Source organism: Kogia breviceps, chromosome 6 (assembly GCF_026419965.1).
Source record: "Kogia breviceps isolate mKogBre1 chromosome 6, mKogBre1 haplotype 1, whole genome shotgun sequence".
NCBI classification, from domain to species: Eukaryota; Metazoa; Chordata; class Mammalia; order Artiodactyla; family Physeteridae; genus Kogia; species Kogia breviceps.
The window spans coordinates 109,369,705-109,392,860 of NC_081315.1; positions in this window are offsets into that span (position 1 = coordinate 109,369,705).

The following is a 23,156-nucleotide window of genomic DNA, read 5'->3' on the forward strand; positions in this document are numbered from 1 at the left end:
GTTTATATTCTTAATCCTATGTTAGGGCAGTGGCAGGGATGAAACTCATACCTTTTGCCATTATTATATAGGCTAATTTCATTTCTGTTTTTTAAATTGTGATTTCATTCTTTAAAATAATTTATTAAAAGAGAGAGCTTGTTAAAAAAGAGAGCTTGTTCTCATTTGAATACTCAGTTTCTTGGGGGTAGAATGAGAAAATATTCCAAAGCAGCTCAGATGGAGGCAGATGTGGCAGGTATGTGGGCTGTGGGACTTTGGAGGGGAGCTCCTGGCCCTTAAAATCAGACAATGTCCTGCCAAGTTGCATAACCCAATCAAACATGTCTCACTTCTCAAAACCAATGCTCTTTTGAAATCACCAGATCCCTTCTCAGTAGTCCTTGGACTTTACCATCCATAATTCTTCTTATTTTTTTACAGTAGGTTATCATTCTTTGAGTCTTGCTGCCTTGTTTTCTTTGGCTCTTCAGAGGCCAGAGTTTTCAGCTCCCTTCTTGATTTCAATAGAAGTATTATTTCTGAGACACCTCTTTCAGAATTTCCTTAGTTGTCACATCTTGTACCATTAAAAAAAGTAGAATATCCCCCAAGCTACACTTGTTGGCTTCAGTCATTATACAAGAATTGACAATCACAACTATATTTTTCCCAACTTTAATCTGTAGCTTCTGCAGCTAGGTAGAATCAGATTTGAAGTAATAAAACCTTGGATTTTAATTTTAACTTGACAATTTACTGTGTGTATAGCCATTGTTATGAGTTAAGCTTTCTGATTCTTAGCTTCTTCATCTCAAAATTTTAAGCTCTATTATCTCTCATGATGGTTGTTCTGGAGATTAAAGGCAATCATTCATTCACTTATTCCCTCACTCATTCATCATATTCAATAACTATGTGTTGAGGGTTTACTAAGTATCAAGTATTCTGTCAACCTTTGGCAGTGAGAGAAGTTACAATGTTTTCATTTTTATTCTCAAGGAGTGCATAATCTATGTGGGAGAGAGTTAAGTGCACAGTTAACAGTTGTCATGCTGTCTGCTCATAGGATGTATGTACAGAAGCTACAGGAACACCAGCAGGTGAGGGGAGGGTTTGGCATCTGACATTGTTTGAGTGTTGAATTATGACAAGTGTATGGAGGAATCAAGGTATTTTTTCTGAGGAAGAGAAAATTAATCAATGACCTAATGAAAGAATAAGAGTAAGCCAAATGGGAAGAGGGTTGGGGCAGGGACATAAGAGAGGTAGGTATAATTGAAGACACATACCTAGGACAAAGTGTGAAATGCTAATAGTGCTTAGTACTTTGAACCTCTTTGATTCTAAATAAAACAATGAAAAAAGCCAATTTGACCTCAAAACCTGCCTTTGGTTGCATATAACCAAAGCTATTACTTTTCAATGTTAACACTGAGTCTTCACAGCTTCCCAGACTTAGGAGCTGTTCTTTGAAGTACACAAAAGATAAGATCCTATGGGGATAGGACTTTCTGAACATAGTAAGATTAATTTACACCACCACAAAATAAAATCAACCTGCTGTTAATCAAAGGTCCAAATCCTATTTTCCAGGGCATTTCACAGGAGGATTTTTCCCACCATGGGAAAAAATGAAAAGATAGTAGAAAAATCACTCTTGCGATACTTTGGGATGAAAACAAAACAACAGAGTCATGCTCTGATGAGAAAGTTAGCAGGCTGCCATTGATATGTCTCCATAGAAGAGGAAAAGTAACATTTCAAACAGAAAAAAATGTTATCTCAATTAAGCAACTTAATCTATTTATGTGTTTTTTATATACACCTAATATGAGTGGAGCATCATGTTGGTTATTGAGGTTTGATTCCATATAACACACTTAGATTAAGGATGAACATGTTGTAAAGAAAAGAAAATCAGCATTTTGATTTAGTTCTGACTGTTCCACTTAGATAGCGTGACCTTGGGCAGGATTTTACCCCCTTTCCCACATATTCAATGCTACTCATAGCATCAGCCTATAACCCATAGCACTTTTGATAACCAGATATGGAGCAGTAGATGCACAATTACTTGAGGAGCAATAATGTAAAATGAATGTAGGATATTGATAAAATTAAAGTTATAAAATATTCTAATGATGAATTCATTTCGAGTTAACCTTTCCTAACCCTGGACCTGCATTCACAGGGCTAGGAATTCAGCAAAAGGTATTCACACATGTGATTCCTGTTCTCTTAGCCTGGTTGCTAAAACAAAATACCATAGACTGGGTGGTTTAAACAACAGACCTTTATTTCTCACAGTTCTGAGATCTGGGAAGGCCAAGATCAAGTTGCTGGCAGATTTGGTGTCTGTTGAGGACCCTCTTCCCATTTTACAGACAGCTGCCTTCTTACCGTATCCTCAGATGTCAGAAAGAATTATCATCTCTCTCATGTCTCTTCTTATGAGGGCAGTAATCCCTCATGAGAGCTCCACCCTCATGACCTAATTACCTCCCAAAGGCACCACTTCCAAATACCATCACATGGAGGATTAAGGCTTCAATATATGAACTTGGGGAGACACAAAAATTCAGTTCATAGCACCTGCTTTTAATTTATGGGCAATTTCTACTGTTGTATCATCTTTCAGACTTATTATCAGTCTCTTGATTTTGTTTGGGAACTTCATCTCAATTTATTTACCTATGCAGACCTTTCCACCCTACTCCTCCCTCTGTTTATAAATGATTAACCGCAGAAAGCATTCATCAATCTATGACACAATAGTATCGTTTTTGACAAATAAATTAATGAAAAAATGAAGAAAAATCCAAGGTCTTCCTTTTCTGGAGGAAGTCTTACCCGTAGCACCTTACAGGCAAGCCCCTCAGAAGGAAGATTAAGGTCTCTGTCTAGTACAGATCTTGGTACCAAGTGGATGTTCGTGTAATGTTGGTCAACATCACTCACTTCCTTTCACAGTCCTCACCCTCATCTTTTTTTTCTGAAATTGATTAAGTTTACTAACATACGTCAACTGACATACATCAAATAGTAATGGGAAAGCCCCCAAACACTAAAATGGGTGTCTGTAAAGGGAATATAATGCTGGTGGGAGGAGCAAAGGGATCAATTTCATTTTGCTATTTATGCTTGGTGCTTATTTCCCTGATATCAGAGTGTAATTCCAGGCTAGGTTAGTTTTCCTTTTGGGAGGTGCTGGAGGCTGTGATGGGTTTCAGAGAAAAGCGGCATCATTAGCTAGCTGTTGAAGCTTCTCCTGATCTCCATGGCAGCATTTCTCAAAGAGGATTCTATGGGGAAAAGGAGAATCATCCAATATTCTCTACGACTTTCCAAAAAAGAAGAATCTGGAAGAGAGTCAATCCACACGCTTCATCCTGAATCTTCTGCCCTGAATCTGCTCCATTTTACAGGAAGCTCTGGTCTGCCTGTTTACTCAGCATCCTTCCTGTCTCTTAGAAGGGAGCATGGAGGAAGAAGAGATGGTGATTGGATTCCTGAAAGTCATTGGATGGATCCATGATGGGAGAATGTGGCCTTGACTTTCACCTAACAGGAATGGATTCTGCTGGACATTTTCCTGAAGAACCTGTGCAGGGGTGATGGTAAAATAAAGGCATCTTTTCTCATCGGTATATCCCTGGGCAAAGCTGCGAGCCCTCCAAATCAGAACCCACAGAAATACCAGACATGGCAATAACAGGACTTTCACAGAGCACTTGTTAAAATTGAGAAATGATATTGAAAAAGAGAGACAACTCTTAAGCAGGACTTTTTTTTTTTTTTTTCGGTACGCGGGCCTCTCACTGTTGCGGCCTCTCCCATTGTGGAGCACAGGCTCTGGACGCACAGGCTCAGAGGCCATGGCTCACGGACCCAGCTGCTCCGTGGCTTGTGGGATCTTCCCAGACCGGGGCACGAACCCATGTCCCCTGCATCGGCAGGCAGACTCTCAACCACTGCATCACCAGGGAAGCCCCAAGCAGGACATTCTTAACATAGCACAATCCAATGTCATGAAACAACCATTTTTAAAAAGTTCTATGTGCTGTTGAAGCCATTCTTTACCCAGTCCTACTCCTATTAATTCCTCTACAAAGGTATCAAAGATCTTAAGGTGGGATTGGCTATCTCAAAATTTTATTATTTTTCAAATTACATATACATATACATGTATATAATATATGTAATATATATATGAAAACTATACATCACTTTGTGTGCTTTTAAAGTTACATAAGTGGTTTTGCAATATAAAAACTGAAACTTATGAGTTTAAGCTTGGGAAATACTGCAAGGTTTCTGCAGATTTTTCAGAAGCTTAAAAATTATTATGACTCGCATTATTTATTAATCTTACTTGACCATGATGTTATAAGCAATAATAGCAACCATACTAACAACAACACAAGAAACTGCTGAGCTTCTCTGCAGCTAAGTGTACAGAGGAACCCATTTTGGAATGAATATAAGACTCTGAGTTGAAGGTGCAAAGGGATCCTTGCAGAGTCTGCACTGAGCCCCAGGACGAGAAGGCTGCAGAATTCAGGGATGAAGCGAGGCTCAGGTTTAGCTCAGGTGTGCAGTCGTGCTGTCCTTTTCATGCTCCCTGGGGAACCTAAGTGTGGCAGCAGGCAGCCAGGCAGAATAAAGGTCTGAGTGAGCTGCGGGTCCCCTGACATCTGGCAGTGGCAGCAGGATCAGCCACAACAGAGTGAGGATGCTCAGCCCCAGTCTGATAGGGTGGTTGTGAAGATAAAATGAATGGGAGCTCATGACAGCATCTTGTGAGCTGCAAAATGTCAACTCTGTATGCCACCACTTCTACAGGCAGTGTCAAATCTTGTGCTAGGTGTCACTAACACAGGAGATCATTTTAAAACATCCATAGCCAACAATTCTTGAGCACTTGACATCAAGAGTTGTGCTAGGCTGACCATGTTCTTTGTGCTCTTCATGTATTAACTCTTTTAATACTATTTTTATTGATACAATAATTTAACACTGTTATTCATGAGTGGGAAAACTGGGTTGCACCCCAAAGCAGTCTGACTCCCGGATCAGCTCTTATTCTCCTTACTGATCACATCATGAGCCTATGAGAGGCATATCATTGCTCTTGGGTTAGGAACGAAGAAATTGACTTTCATGGAGTCCTGTAATTTGCATAATGTCCTACAATTGTTTAAGGGCAGAGTTATCTTTGCAGGAGAGAATCAGGACTCTGGTTGAAGTTGCTGAGTGACAAGAGCAGCGGTTGCCCCCAAACCCCATCCCAACATTGCGCTCTGCACGTTTCACATCTAGAGATAATTCTCTACCACTTGGGTAGCCTGCGTCATTGGCTGGATCATCACTTTGATTAGGTGGAGTGAAAGCCTTTTGGGAAAAGCAGGCAATATTGAAATAAATATAATGTTTTATATTTACATAGTCAATTATGCTCTTGTGAAGAAGCTTCCATATCGAATTGTCCACATCGTTTGGTTTTCCCAATACCTGCAGAGTAGGTAGTTGCTTTTCAAAAGTACACCAGATTTAGATCTATTCTGTTTGAATCCCAGTTCAGCCATGTAACAACACTGTGATCAAAACTAAAGTGTCTTAAACCACCAGAGTCGAAGACTCTCCTTTAAAAAATAAGGTGAATGTGGGAGTTTGGGATTGACATATATACACTAATATGTATAAAATAGATAACTAATAAGAACCTGCTGTATAAAAAATAAATTAATTAAATTAAATTTTTTTTAAAAAGTTTAATGTGACAAACCCAGAGTGGTGAGGAATAAATTAAATTAGTATCTGTTGAGTGCCCTTAGATAGACGGTACTACTTTACTATAGCTTCATTTATTCACAGAGTGTTTGTTGAGGCCCCACTGTGTGCTGGGTGCTGATTCCCATACTAGATGAATCTTGTTTAAATGTAAGGGATGAAGTTCAATAGGCTCAGACTGTGAATCAGACTGGGTGATCTGAGACAAGAGACAGGTTTTCTGGATCTCTAATCCTGGCTCCTTATAAACAAAACAAGCAAGACTCTTAGATCATATCAGTGGCTTTCATGTTGTGTTCTGTGTCCCAAAGATTCCACTCATGTTCCTTGGGAGCCTCCCATTAAGATGGGAGATGTCGGTTTGACAGGACCCAACATCCATGCACCCCACTGCCTTCTTTCAGAAGTGATAGGATGGTTGCTCAATGAGTAAGAAATAAACACAGACTGTTTGGGCTGGAACATTGTGTGGTTTTGTTTGAAATAGAACTGACTTTTTACAAAGAGAGAGAGAGAGTGTGTGTGTGTGTCTGTGTTTAAATCCATATTCCCAGTTTAAAAATATCAAATGACTATCACACAAAGAGGATAAACCAGTGGTGTCAAGCAGATCTGAATTTGCTTGCTAGCTGTGTGACCATAATGGGTGTTAAACCTCTCTGAGCTGTAATTTTCTCATCCATAAAATGGGAAAATACTATCTCACAGAATAGTAATAAGACTTAAATGAGATCATTTTTTAAACAAGATGCCTTGGCCCATAGCTTTGCTAAATACATGTTAAGTTTTTCTCTTCACACCATCTTGGGGAACAGAAATATCTCCAAGGCTTTGTCACGGGGTCTTAAAATATAACCAGGATCCTTAAAGGTTGGGTTTTATTCAATTCTTGAGAAATGATTGTACCTATCTTTCTTTATGACCGCATTGTCTGATTTCATCAGTTTCAACACTGAAAATATTCCTACATACCACATATTTACAATCCAATATACATTAAAATATTTAGATATATAGTCATTTTTTGAAAAGCTAATATATAATTAAGGTACTTTACTCCTGCTCTGCACTTTATGATTATTAAAGACACTTTCAGATGTTCATATACAACTTTGAAACATATAAAATGTACACATACATCATTATTTTATATCTTGATGGTTATGATTTAAGGGGTCAATCTTTCCATTTAGTGAGTATTCAAGGGAAACTGGCTGTGCTCCCAACATCAAAAAGTGGGTGTATTTAGGTTCTAAATCCCTAAGATCTACATTACCTTGTACAACCCCTGTGAGTGTGTATAAAAAGGTGACTATTATACCAGTCGGAAGTTTTTTTTAGCCTGCAGTTTGCACTTCAGAGCAACTATTATTTTTCTTTTTTTAATTGCTTATTTTTGTAGATTGAGGTGTAATTGACATATAACATTATATTAGTTTCAGGTGTACAACAGATGATTTGATACTTGTATACAATGAGAAACAATCACCACAATAAATCTAGTCAACACACATCCTCTTATGTAGTTACAAAATTTTTTTCTTGTGATGAGAACTTTTTAAGATCTACTCTCTTAGCAACTATCAAATATGCAATACAGTATTATTAACTATAGTCACCATCCTGTACATTACATTCCATGACTTATTTGTTTTATTACTGAAAGTTTGTAGCTTTTGACCCCATTTACCTATTTATCTCACACGTTGACCACTCCTACATCCCACCTCTGGCCACCACCAATCTGTTCTCTGTATCTATGAGTTTGGTTTTTGTTTGTTTTTGTTCTATATTCCACATATAAGTGAGATCATATGGTATTTGTCTTTCTCTGTTTGACTTATTTCACCTAGCATAGTACCCTTGCAGTCCAACTATATTGGACTTGCCATGAATGGTAAGATTTCACTCCTTTTTATGGCTGAATAATATTCTATTGTATTAAGATATATATATATATATATATATATATATATATATATATATATATATATACGCAATGATTCCTTTATCCATTCATCCATTGATGGGCACTTAGGTTATTTCCATATATTGTCTATTGTAAATAATGTTGCAGTGAACATGGGGGTACAGATATCTTTTCAAGTTATTGTTTTCATTTTCTTCAGATAAATACTCAGAAGTGGAATTGCTGGATCATATGGTAGCTGTAATTTTAATTTTTTGAGGAAACTTCATACTGTTTTCCACAGTGGCTGCACCAATTCACATACCCACCAACAGTGCACAAGGATTTCCTTTTCTCCATATCCTCACTAACACTTGTTATTTTTTGTCTTTTTGATGATAGCCATTCTAACAGGTATGAGGTGATGTCTCAAGGTGGTTTGATTTGAATATTTGCATATGCAAATATGAATTTGCAAATATGCATATTTGCATATTTCTATGATGATTGGTGATGTTGAGCATCTTTACATGTACCTGTTGGCCATGTTTATATCTTCTTTGAAAAAATGTCTATCAGCTCTTCTACCCATGTTTTTAGCAAATTGTTTTCTTTTTGCTGTTGAGTTATTTGTATTGTTTACATATTTGGGATATTAACCCCTTATCAGATATATAATTTTAAAATATTTTCCAGTTCAGTAGGCTGCTTTTTTTAGTCTGTTGATGGTTTCCTTTCCTGTACAGAAGTAACTTATTTTTCTTTTCACAGTAAAGCTACTTCTCATCCTTAATGCAGTGGAAAATGGGCATTAAAAGGAGATATTCTTTCTAAATAAAATAAGAGGGAGAAGATACAGAAGGGATTTGTTGGAGGATGAAGAAGCATTCATTTGGGGAGACCACCAGGGTACTTAAGTGATAAAGTTTTTGACTAAAATGATCCTCTCAAGTGACTGAGCCTTGGGATGAGTCAGGAAACCCAGTTCCCAATGCTGGCTCTCCCTCTTAATCACTGAATGACCCTCTTATTTCTTAGTCTTTTCTTGAACTTCCCAGCTCAGAACCGAGGTGAAAATCCCCTGGGATAATGAATGGAAAAGTGTTTAGAAAAAAATAAAAGCATAATTTTGAAAATATGTAGAATTATACTGAAATACTTAAGTTTGAGTCAAATTTGAGGAGCTTACTAGTTTTGCGTGTAGCTTCTAGAGACCGAGAGATCTTTATGAAAACCCTAACTTTAACACCCATAGCCCCATTCTGAGTGTTTTATTGAACTGATCTAAGAATTGATTTTCTCCTCTTTAAAATGGGCATAAATTGTATTCTCCCAAATGAGAACCAAATGATGAAATGCTTGCATGATGCTCAGTTCAGTGTATGGCACAGAATTAGCCCTTAATAAATGGTGGTGAGAATAATGAGATGAGATTATGGCAATGGCCTGGTCAAAATGTTAACTCTAACAGCTACATCAGTATGAAATTCCATTTTTCAGCTCTTTTTAAAATCTGGACACCTGGGTATCGTGGAAATTGAGTTAATTTCTACACATGCAAACTAATGGGTACCTTTGTTGAATTTTTACTTAATACATTAGATAAATTATATGTATTGGGTTAGAAGATAAAATATTACCAACTGGTACATTAGGTGAAGAGCATCAGATAAGTTTGTGTATTGGTTGAATGTGTCAGCCAATGGTTGCCAAAGAAACAAAAAAGAACTGAAAATAAAAAGCTCACTCTAACCATGTTTTTCCATATAAACCAAAATAATGAGTCCATAGGCTCTTGCTCTTTTGTGTTTCTGAAGAGCCTGTGGTAGTAGGACAAATCACAGGCTTTAATTTATCACATAAGTCCTCTAAGCTTCCTCTATGGCTCTAAAAATGCATCTTATAGCATGGTTATGAGGCATTAAACAAGATATTATACCTGAAAAGAATAGGAAGGTGGTAATTTTTTCTCAGCTGAATAAATATTAACATGATCCCAGCACATCTAACACATCATAGATGCACAATAACTAAGAATATTCAGCCCCTCTTCCACTGACAGGTTGCCAGAACAGGGAAGTTAGCACATAACCTTAATGAATTGCCAAGGGCACTAATAATCTTGGATTAAGATGCTTCCTAACCCAGTTTGAAAAGATTTCCTGAAAGAAGTATCCGGTGAATCTAGAATCCCATGAATCTAGATGAGAAATATTTAGCCAGGTGCAAGTATGGAAGAAGAATATAAGCAACAAGATAGGAGGCTGGAAAAAAAATTACAAAGGAGAGAAACTAGAAGTATGTTGTTTGGTGAGAAGGAGTAGTAGAAAGTGTGATAAGAGAAGTACAATTTAAGGGCAATCCGAGTTGATTCCTTTAACCGTGGGAAAAAATGTTTAATCGAGGGGCAGAGGCCTATGTTATTTATGGACATACCATCGGCACTGAACTATCATCAGACAGCCAAATATGGTAAAACAGACTGTCACTTGGAAGATTTCTTAATTAATTTTAAGAATTAACATCGGGAACCAAATATATGGTAACTTTACATGATCAATGTATATTGATCCCCTCTTTTGATGGAACTACGGATGTTGCCTGTCATCTTGTCTTCACTTTCTGACCTTGGATTGGATCCCTGTAAATTCACAGGAAGCTCAGAGGTAGTAGGAGGAGCAACCACCCCACCCTCTATACCCTATTACTCCTGTAACAATTTCCTGCATGGACATTACATCTCTTTTCCTGGAAGAAACAAATGAAGGAAGTACAGTAATAAAAAGGAACTTTTCTGCTTCCCAAGACCATGGACCAGTGAATAGATAAAGTGGAGAAGAAAAATGGTCCAAATTCCTTTGGAGGAGGGGAATCCAGTAATCATAGTGATGACGATGAACAGTTAAGCTGACTTTCCTTGTTTCCCACCTTCTTAGGGTGTATTCTGTCAGCTCAGCTGGACCAATGGACTATCATGTGTAGGTTTAGCTTGAGCCCAATTTCCAGGATGAATGGGGCTTCAAGATCAGAAATTCCTGGCTCAATTGTGAGTCAGCCTGTCATGAGTACCCCACGTTGACTCTGTTCTCAATATCCCCCCTTAGATATAAAACTCCCATCTTGAACCTCAGTTCTGCTCTAGTTCCCCCAAGTTAAAATCCCACATTGCTTTCATATCTGTTCTCTATTTTCCTGATTCTAAGGCCAGCTGTTTTTCTCATCCATAGCTCCAGTTCCTGGTTTCCAAATCCCAGAACTTCAGGCTTATGTCTAATATCTGCTATTGATATCTTTTTGATGCTATTGATATTTCCCTCGATATTCATACTTTATCCCTTTTTAGATGCCCATATACCATGTTCTCACTATCTTATAGAAATCTCACTTGTAATGTTATTCATTTATTGATTTATTCCTTCACAGATGAGCACTTGTTTACCATGTGCTAGCTGTTAGGGCAGCAGATGTGCATAGGACATTGCCTCTGCCCTCATGGAGTTCACAGCAGAGTACAGGAAATTGAGACATCCACAAAGAAACAACATACATAGAAGCTTGAATCAAAAATAAATTAGCAACTTTCCAAGCATGGGAGTGAGGAAGAGAATGCCAAGGATAGGGCTCCAGATATAATTGCTGCATAACAAACCACCCCAAAACTCAGCAGAGGAAAACAAGCATTTTCTTATGTTTACAGATTCTGTGGGTTAGGAATTTGGTCATCTCATAGTGGGAAGATTTGTCTCAATTCCCTAATGTTTAGGGCCTCAGCTGGGAAGGTTTGAAGACTGGTATAATGTCACAGCTGGGGCCTGGAATCATCTAGAGGCATCCTTCTTTTTTTTTTTTTTTTTCTTGCGGTACACGGGCCTCTCACTGTTGTGGTCTCTCCCGTTGCAGAGCGCAGGCTCCGGATGCGCAGGCTCAGCGGCCATGGCTCACGGGCCCAGCCGCTCCGCGGCACGTGGGATCTTCCCGGACCGGGGCACGAACCTGCATCGGCAGGCGGACTCAACCACTGCGCCACCAGGGAAGTCCTGGAGGCATCCTTCTTCATGCGTCTGGAAGTTGATGTGGTTTGACAGCTGGAAAACATACACAAGACCTTTCTGTGTAGCCTCAGTTTCTTCACAGCACGGCAGCCTCAGAGTAGTCAAATTTCTTACAAAGGCAGCTCAGGACCACAAAGGTAAATGTCCCAGCTTACAGGGCAGAAGTTGCATTGCCTTATAACCTAGACTCAGAAGTTTCACAGCATCTCTTCTGCCTATTCTGTTAGTTATATATGAGTCAAAATGGAGGCGGCTTAGGCTTCTCTCTTAGTGGCAGAGTTGAAAGTCTCTAGAAAAGCATGTGGAATTGGAGATAGTCTTAAAGCCATCTTTGTTAAAACATAATCAGTGGTTTTCACATGTGAGCAAGGGGAAAAGTTCTGAACAGTCTATGCAAAGATGTTAGGCATCAAAGGACATGATTAATAGATGAGTGTGTGTCAAGGATAACACACATGGAGAGGAGTTGGTAAGGAGTTGTCAGGAGAAGTGCTGGAGTTACAAGAGGAGATCTTGAAAAGAGGCCAGGGACCACTTAATAAGCCACAGTAACTGACGAGATGAGAAATGATCAGAACTTCAACTCAGGCAATAGCAGTAGAATTTGAAGAAGAAAATGACTAAGAGATATTTAAGATGTAAAATCCATATGATTTGCCAGTTGCCTGGCTCTTAGGTAAGAGAAATGTGGATGCACCTGATATCTGTCACTTTCTGTTGCTCAGCATTTTTCTCACGCACTGGACAAATCGGGGGGAGGGACGGAATCTAGGCTGGTCAACCAGAGCACCCCATCTGGCTGGGGTTGGGAGTAGGTAGGCATATGCCTCAAGGTACAGCTAGTGGAGACTGACACAGGGTTTCTGGAATTACTAGAAAAGTGATTTGCTCTTTCCTATGGGAAATGTAAGAATGACTTAACCCCAGAGCTACCATTTACCATATTTTTCCAAATGGAGAGCAAAGGTCAGAGAATGAAGTTGTCTTGGGAAAAATTCTAGGCAAGAAAGGGGAAAGAGAAGCGTGCACCCAAAGATGTTGTTAGAATCCTCAGATCCAGCTGAGTCAAAAGCTATAATTCAGGTTACACAGAGCACTATATTCACTCTTTCTGAAAGCTTTGTTGAACTGTACTTCCATCCCCTACAATCAAAAGAGTACTGACCTATGCAATAGAGAAATTAAACATGACTCTGAGCTTCTCAGCTGGGCATCTTGGAAAGTGTAATAAGATACTGTGACTGTCATGGGGACCACGGTAGAAGAGAATGTCTGGTGACAGCATACATCCTGGTTTGAACATTGGCAGTGGAGGATCCTGTCAATCAGCCCAGAGATGAGCATGCTCTTCTTACTGACACATGACAGCACTCACACATGTGACATTCCCATTCCCATGGGCATACCGCATGCTGGGCACAGCTATTAGTCCACTAAATCTAATTCTACCACACCCTTGCTCACTCAAGAAACATTTCGTGATGCAAGCAGTTGGAGTTATTAACAACCTCACTGATTTGTATATTTGAACTTAATTATTTGATACCATGAGTTGATTAAATATTAATAGTGACAAATGATCCCCACCACACTACACAAATGACCACGGTCTTTGACTATGACCTAAATCATGGTTGTGACCTGATGCTTTTGGCTATCAGGGTGTAGAGATTTGGAAAGAAGTCACAGATTGGGTTGAAAACTTTGGAATGAGCTTAGGGCTTTGTCAGCATTGCTCCAGCTGCTGTGACGGAGGATAATTCAAGTTACATTGTGAAGCCTCTAATTCTAAGTGTAATACAAGTAGCTTTTCTCTCCCCAGTGTGTTCTATTGATTGCAGACAAAATGTAATTACCTTCTGAGATATACTTTTCCCATCTTAACTCCCTTTACATGTGAATAGAACTGTAACAGACAAATTAGATTTTTAAATTTTTCTTTCTAGTTCCTAACATTCTTAGATTTTTTTCCTGATCTGATGATTCTCCTCTCCTACCAATATAGCAGTGTTATTGAAGATTAATGGCATGTTCTATAAGGCCCGATAGAAATAATATGCAGTCCAATACAGTATCTAGAGTTATACTGGAATAGATACCACAGATGAAGGTGCCGTCGGAAATCATCACATCTTAAGTCCTGTCTTACCCAGTGGGAAACAAGGAACCCCAAAGCATACAGACCATCCAAGATGGCTCACTCCTTGTTAGTTACAGAATTCTTTCCTGAATCCTGGTTCTTTTCATTGCCTTAAAGTTTGATTATATGTACTGAATATATTGTATTTTGTAGGCATTTTACATGGTTTTCTAGCCATTCACAAGTTCAATCTCACTGTACTTTGTTTCCATCAGAGCAAGAGGATCCCCAGCTCAGCTTTATTCTATTGCTCCATTCTGGACCTTCTTTGTCAGCAGAAGAGGCAGCATCTGCTGCATTATAACAAACACACAAGCCTTAAATTTCAAAACTCAGGACACCTCAGTCAGTGCGCATTTTAGACATACAAATTAGGGTGATGATATCAAAAATACTTTTAGGGCTTCTCTGGTGATGCAGTGGTTGAAAATCTGCCTGCTAATGCAGGGGACATGGGTTCGAGCCCTGGTCTGGGAAGATCCCACATGCTGCAGAGCAACTAGGCCCATGAGCCACAAATCCTGAGCCTGTGCATCTGGAACCTGTGCTCCGCAACAAGAGAGGCCGCGATAGTGAGAGGCCCGCGCACCGCGATGAAGAGTGGCCCCCGCTTGCCACAACTAGAGAAAGCCCTCGCACAGAAATGAAGACCCAACATAGCAAAAATAGATAAATTGATTAATAAACTCATACCGCCAACATCTTCTTTAAAACAAAAAAAAACTTTTGTAGGATAAGTATCGCAGTGCTTTACAGTACATAAAGTATATTGAGGGGTTGTTGACCATAAAGTGAGATATGTAGATACAAAGGCTTCTGTCAAAGAACAGACCTGGGGGACCTGTTGAATCCTTTTAGGCAAGAGTTGCTCCTTCATTTTAAAAAACAAATTCACAAAGAATATTGTGACAAGAATTAAAAAAGCAAAATGAAATACACAATCTAATCACAGAGCAAACCTATCATTCCTTATTTTCCATGTTTCTTTTTGAATATGTCCATTTACACCATGTGTGTATGTGTGTGTGTGTGTGTGTCCATATTGATTTATACATTTAGGTCTTTTAAACATTTTTATTTTACTTAATTCCATATGACTTTGCCTGTTGCTACACTGTATTTATAGTACTTATGATTAATTCTTGCTCAATATTAAAGTGAATGGATATAATACAATTAAATATATTTTTCCAACAATATTATTTCTTTTGAAAAAATTAATGAAAAGGGAAGAAGTGGGGGAGAGACAAAGGCTTTAAAATGTAACTGTTGGTTTTTCATTTGTTAGTTAATGAGGATCGGGTGGAGGAAATAACTGGGAGAGAAATTAATGAAGACACCCCAAATGAGAACAGGCAGAGGCTATTAATTTAGACTTTGCAAGGGCATCTGCTACCATCACGTGGGTTTGGCAGAGATTCAAAGGCAGTCAGAGGAGTGGGAAAGCTTTATAGAGGAAAAAGACAAAGCTTCAGGTTTGCCCTGATTGGAAGTTAGGGAAGCTGATTTGTAGGCTTCCTGGCAGAGGATCTATGTGATCGGTTTTGGGGGCATATGTATTTGCCTTTCTCCGATTGGTCCTGAGTTGGAAATGGGAGCAAAAACGAGAGAAACTGGCAGTCACTGACCAAATCCTGACCTTTTGGGGCCAATTGCTGCAGATGTTGTGAGTCACAGTTTTGTTGTTATATGTGGTCTGGCTATTATCTACCTTTATTGTCAATCTCTCACTGGATAAAAGTTGACATGACTGATTACAGCCAGCATTAAACTGAGAATTAGTCTCTGAGTCCTGGGCATGAGTGAACCTTAAATGTCAAAAGAATGTCTCTGTGGTAAAATAGAACACCTTTAATAAATTCCTATTTGCCACTTTGACAGTTATTTACTGAAATAAATTTATTAGTAATAGTTATTTAGTGCAAGTTCATAAATAGTTACTCAATTGACACTTTTGTGTTTTATTTGCCTGTTTCTACTAACATAAAAATGGTAATAAATTAAAACAACCTAGAGGTGGTCTGTGTTGGTCTTTTAGGGAGCCACCAACACCAGCTCAACCAGTGTATGGTTTGGAATATTTTATCCTAAATCCAGTTTGTAGTTTTAGTTAAGTAATTGCTTCCCATTCATCCTACTTAAGATCCTGGACTCATAATATTTCACCTCTTATCTTTTTTTTTTTTTTTTTTTTTTCAGTACGCGGGCTTCTCACTGTTGTGGCTTCTCCTGTTTTGGAGCACAGGCTCTGGACACGCAGGCTCAGTGGCCATGGCTCATGGACCCAGCCGCTCCGCGGCATGTGAGATCTTCCCAGACCGGGGCATGAACCTGCGTCCCCTGCATAGGCAGGCGAACTCTCAACAATTGCGCCACCAGGGAAGCCCATGAAGTCTTTTTTTTTTTTTTTTTTTTTTTTGGTTGAGAGGCGTTTGGCATCCTAGTTCCCCAACCAGGGATCAAACCTGTGCTCCCTGCAGTGGAAGCACAGAATCTTAACCACTGGACCACCAGGGGAATCCCTCACCTCTTATCGTTTTAAGTTGTAAATAAATTAATTTTACAGTGTGTATTTGAATAGATAGAATCCATGCATGGACAGATTACAAATAATCATATAGTGAACACTTGTGCAGTTAAAACAAAGGTTAAGAAATGGATTGGGCTAGTTCTTTAGAGGACTTTGAAGCTCATCTCCAGTTTCATTCTTCTCTCTTTCCCCAGAATCATTATTATGATCTTTGTAAAATGAGTAATCCATTGTCCCAGGACAGCCTGTTATATTTTGTTTTCTGATCTTCCCATCTTGGTCTATCCACGTGTTCCTGTAAGAGTCCACTGTTTAGGCATTTTGCCTCCCAGGAGGTTCTGCTGAAGTATCAAACCAATATTCTCATGAAATGCATTTCTTCCAGATGTGGTTAAGTGGTGTCCAACACCTATCAATGGATCAACCCAAAAGTTGAAGGGGTTCCATCTGACTGAGAATGAGACCCGTTAGATCTAATGGTACCCCTCCCCTCCAATATCTATTCACAGGTGACGGGAACAGAAGCCTAACAAAGTCTGTTAGTCTAAATATCTGTGGCAAATCACAGAATATATAACCACTTTCTTTGGGTTTCCTTTTGAATTAATTCAATACAACCAGCATTCCTGTTGGGCACCTCTCCCTGAAAATTTCTTCAAATCTTGTAGGTATAGGTGGGGAGTGAAGGGAATATGAGAGTAATCGTGACATCATTCCTTCCCTTTTGAAACCACTGCATAACTATAGGAGAGACAGAGAAGGTCTATTTGGTTGAGGAAACTCAGAAAAGGTAAAGGTTGCTCCAAGGTAAAAATACAAATGGCAGAACTGGAATTCTCATTCAGATTTCCTTTTTTTTTTTTTTTTTTTTTTTTTTTTTTTTTTTTTTTTTTTTTGCGGTACGTGGGCCTCTCACTGCCGTGGCCTCTCCCGTTGCGGAGCGCAGGCTCCGGACGCGCAGGCTCAGCGGCCATGGCTCACGGGCCCAGCCGCTCCACGGCATGTGGGAATCTTCCCGGACCGGGGCACGAACCCGTGTCCCCTGAATCAGCAGGTGGACTCTCAACCACTGCGCCATCAGGGAAGCCCTCATTCAGATTTCTAATACTGTATCCTGGGCTCTTCCTCCTAAAACGTGGTACTTCCCAATATATCAAACATCTAGGAAAAGAAAAGCTGTTTCATGCCCACTCTCTTTGTTTGAAACAGAAGAAATAGAGTTTCCACATCTGGGCTTGATCTGGAATGAGCGTGAATCTGAACTTTCCTAATTTTCAATAAATTGTTGAAGAAAAATGCATTCTTTCAAGGAACTAGCTTCTAATTCTCCATAAATGCACATGCAACAGCAAAGAATTAACTTCTCATTTGTTCTTTCAGCATTTGACTAATATTTACTTCTTAAGACGTCTATAAGATAAGTGGAACACTTATGGTTAACACCATTTTACAAATATATAACCCATGCTCAGACAAAGGTAAGTGACTTGCCATCTTACAGAGCTAGGAGCTGGTGAAATTTGGTATCAACCCCAGACCTGGTCACTGTGAGTCTAGGTTTCCCTGCCGAATTTCCTCTCTGAGTGCAGTGATTGCTTCCGTTCACTAATCATGACTGAACAGTAGTATTTATTAATGCTTGAAATAAGAGTAATGCAGAGGAGCCATCCACGCCTAGCCTTGCTTAATTGGAATTCTCTCTCTCTCTCTCTTCTTTTTTTTGTTTTTTTGGCTGGGGGTACATATGGTCACATTTGAAAACCAAACTGAAATGCAGCAAGAGAAGAAGCCAAGTCAAGAAAGAGTGAGTGTTACTATTCCAGCTAATCAATCAAATGAACCTAACAAACAGTCAATGCTAATGGACCACTAGTATGTTCCTAGCTCAAAACATGGCTTAACCAAATACTCTTTAATAACCTAAATGGGAAAAGAATTTGAAAAAGAATAGATACATGTATATGTATAGCTGAATCGCTTTGCTGTACACCTGAAACTAACACAACATTGTTAATCAACTATACTCCCATATAAAATAAAAATTTTAAAAAATATATAAGGAAAATAAGCACTTGGTTCTTTGCCTGAAGGAACTTAAAAATTCTCTTGTTTGAAAGAGAATAGTAACATACAAAAAAATAATGCAGCATAGAAATTTTAGTTCTTAGAATGTGTTCTATGATATATGTAACCAATATTGGGGCTCATTTGTGCTCCAGGACTATGTGACAGACCCTATGCCCTTATTCAGAATCTGTGACTCAGAATAGATGATCAGCTTACCTGAGATCACACAGTTCAGAAGTAGTGGGGACCAGCATTTTTTTACTTTTAACTTCCTATCCAAATCGCAGGCTCCTGATTGCAGTAAGGATACCCCCCTTATCACAGCATTCTAGCTTTGAGTTTATATCTTGGAGGAATAGGGGTGTTGGCTCAGGAAAGAAAACAAAAAGGAAAAATAGAGAGGGCAGAGGAAAGGAGCAGTCTGTGTGTGTGCATGTGAGCAGTAGAAAAATTCTGGGTCTCAGCTCTCACCTGATAAAATGGTGTTTCAATGCCTGCAGGTATTTGACAAGAGAATGGCGACCACTGACAAATCAATTGGAAACATCTTAACTAGAATGTAGGGGGAAAATAGACTTCCCATAATTTACTTCATCTGATGCTTTTTTACATGGACAAAGAAGTCACTTCAACTCTATTAGGAAATTGCTTTCGGAGTTTTCAATAAGTTTCTTCAGTAACACCTTTGTATCTTATAAAGTTGCAAAGTTATCCATGTGATGGCACTATTAGAAGAGAGAGTGTAAAATGTAATTGCTTTGGTAACATTTTGCAGCAACATCAAGACTTTGATGTCCCTGTGGTTTCAAAACTCAATATCAACTGTGTTTCCTGGGCTTTTTTTTTTTTTTAACTGATCTACATTCATATTAATCACAAGGTGCTGACAACTTGACAAATATTCCTTTGCCTGGTATTCAACTGATATTTTCTAGAGCCCAATGATATATCAAAGGGGGGGTGGGGGTGGGGGAGAGGAAGAGCTGATAAAAATAAATTTCCCACTGTTGTCAGGCAGAGCTTTAGATCTCTAAAAAATATTCATAGCTACAAGGTAGCATTACTTCAAAGAGATGAAAATCATCCAAATGGAGTGGAAAAACTTCAGCTTTTTCTGAACCATATTTCAATTGAGGGAAAAGAAAGGCATCTACATTATTAATCATGGGGAGAAAAACAGCAGTGTATGAATTTTCACTGCGTTTGTTATTTCCTCTTGGACACAGTGCTCCAGGAAGCCCAGCTAGGTGATGATCTTAAACCCAAAGCAGATGGTCTTTAAAATGATCATACAGATTTTCTTTCATAATAAATCTCAAGAATCCTATAGGATTTATAATAAAACTGTTCATACATATGAAAAGACAGATGTTTCTTTAGATGCTGCTCACCATTTCTTTGGATGAATCCAGGAAGAGCCATTAGCTATGACTTTATTTTCAAGCAGCTGAGTTATGTGGGACTTTAGTCTCAACTAATCAATGTCAAAACACCTTTTAAATGGAAATTATTTTTTCTCTGGGGTGAAGTATGGAGGTCTTGTGTTTAGAAGACTGGGGAATTAAGTCCCTTTTCATATGTATTTTTTATTGTTTCACAAGACTTGGGACATTCATAGGCTTCTTTTTGCAATTTTTAGTCCATGAAGCTAAACACTATTCAAAATACATATTTTCTGTCTAATAAACAATGAATAGACTACTATACAGAGAAAAAGTAAATTCTAAAGTTTGGATATGATTGTGGTTTTCAATACTGCTCCAGAAAGCAGGAAACTGAGTTCCAAACCAGAATCTATCACTCACTAGCTTCTGAGTTCATCTTGATCAATACCAAAAGACATTTGAAATAATTCAACATATCAAAAACCTAACATCAGTAAGCAAAATTACAAAATAGCAATAATTGTAATACATTATTAACAATGTATTTTTAATCATTAGAAATGTGCGTTTTCTGGAAAGAAATACAAACATTGTAATATTTACAATATTGAGAGAATGGAAACAACTCAAATACTGGACAATTAAATGAACAAATGCAACATGTCTGTCCTACAGAAGAAGACCACCTAATTGTTGACAAGGATGCTCATAAAATTTTATTTCATGATGAAAATTTTAAAACTCATAATGTAAATGTGTGTGATCTAAATGAGTGTTGTTTTTTCTTCCCTCCTCCTTTCCTTCCAGCCTCATTTTCTTCTTAACAGGAGAAAACTGCAGTGCAAAACTTTTTCATGTAAGGGGCACCTTCAAGACGGTGGAGGAGTAAGACATGGAGATCACCTTCCTCCCCACAAATACATCAAAAATACATCTACATGTGGAACAACTCCTACAGAACAACTATTGAAGGCTGGCAGAAGACCTCAGACCTCCCAAAAGGCAAGAACCTCCCCACGTACCTGGGTAGGGCAAAAGAAAAAAGAAAAAACAGTGACAAAAGAATAGGGACTGGACCTGCACCTAGGGAAGGGAGCTGTGAAGGAGGAAAAGTTTCCACACACTAGGAAGCCCCATCACCGGTGGAGATGGGGCGTGGTGGGAAGCTTCGGAGCCATGGAGGAGACGCAGCAATGGGAGTGCAGAGGGCAAAGTGAAGAGATTCCCGCACAGAGGATTGGCGCCGACCAGCACTCACCAGCCCGAGAGACTTGTCTGCTCACCTGCCAGGGGAGGTGGGGGCTGGGAGCTAAAGCACCAGCTTTGGAGGTCAGATCCCAGGGAGAAGACAGGGGTTGGTGGCATCAACACAGCCTGAAGGGGGCTAGTGTGCCACAGCTAGCTGGGAGAGACTCTGGGAAAAAGTTTGGAACTGCCTAAGAGGCAAGAGACAATTGTTTCAGGGTGTGCAAGGAGAGGGGATTCAGAGCACTGCCTAAATGAGCTCCAGAGACAGGCGAGAGCCACAGATATTAGCAAAGACACCAGAGATGGGCATTGGAAACTAAGGCTGCTGCAGCCACTGAGAAGCCTGTGTGCAAGCACAGGTCACTATCCACAGCTCCACTCCTGGGAGTCTGTGCAGCCCGCCACTGCCAGGGTCCCATGATCCAAGGACAACTTCCCCGGGAGAGCACACGCCACACCTCGATCTGTTGCAACATCATGATGGCTTCTGCCACTGCAGGCTTGCCCTGTATTCCATACACCTCCCTCCCCCAGTGCCTGAATGAGCCAGAGCCCACTAATCCATTGCAACTTTAACCCCGTCCTGTCTGGGTGGGGAAAATATGCCATCAGGGGACATATATGCAGAGGTGGGGCCAAATCCAAAGATGAACCCCAGGAGCTGTGTGAACAAAGAAGAGAAAGGGAAATTTCTCCCAGTAGCCTCAGGAGCAGGGGATTAAACCTCCACAATCAACTTGATGTATCCTGCATCTGTGGAATACCTGAAAAGACAATGAATCATCCCAAAATTGAGGCAGTGGACTTTGGAAGCAACTGTAGACTTGGGGTTTCCTTTCTGCATCTAATTTGTTTCTGGTTTTATGTTCATCTTAGTTAGTATTTAGAGTTTATTATCATTGGTAGCTTTGGTTATTGATTTGGTTGCTCTCTTTTTTTGTAATATATATATATATATTTTCCTTTTTCTCTTTTTGTGAATGTGTATGTGTATGCTTCTTTGGGTGATTTTGTCTGTATAGCTTTGCTTTTACCTTTTGTCTTAGGGTTATATCTGTCAGCTTTTTCTTTTTTGTATAGTTTTCAGTGCTTGCTATCACTGGTGGATTTGTTTTTTGGTTTGGTTGCTCTCTTCTTTCTTTCCTTTTTATTTTTAAAAAAATTTTTATTATAATAACCTTTTAACTTTATTTTATTTTTTTGATTTTTTTTCTATCTTTCTTTCTTTTATTTTCCTCCCTTTAATTCTGAACCATGTGTCTGACAGGGTCTTGCTGCTCTGGCCAGGTGTCAGGCCTGAGCCCCTGAGGTGGGAGAGCTGAGTTCAGGACATTGGTCCACCAGAGACCTCCCAGCCACAAGTAATATCAAATGGCAAAAGGTCTCCCAGAGATCTCCATATCAATGCTAAGACCCAGAGACACTCAATAACCAGCAACCTATGGTGCTGGACACCCTATGCCAAACAACTAGGAAGAGAGGAGCACAACCCCACACATTAGCAGAGAGGCTGCCTAAAATCATAAGTTCACAGACATTCCAAAACACACCACCAGATGTGATCTTCCCCACCAGAAAGACAAGATACAGCCTCATCCACCAGAACACAGACAACAGACCCCTCCACTAGGAGGGCTACACAACACACATAACCAATATTACCCACTGGGGGCAAACAGAAAAAACAATGGAAACTATTAACCTGCAGCCTGTGAAAAGGAGACCCCAAACACAGTAAGTTAAGCAAAATGAGAAGATAGAGAAATATGCAGCAGATGAAGAAGCAAAATAAAAACTCACCAGAACAAACAAATTAAGAGTAAATAGGCAGTCTACCTGAAAAAGAATTCAGAGTAATGATAGTAAAGATGATCCAAAATCTCAGAAATAGAATGGAGAAAATGCAAGAAACATTTACCAAGGACCTCAAAGAGCAAACAAACAATGAAGAACAACACAATAAATGAAATTAAACATTCTCTAGAAGGAATCAAGAGCAGAATAACTGAGGCAGAAGAAACGTTAAGTGACCTGGAAGATAAAGTAGTGGAAA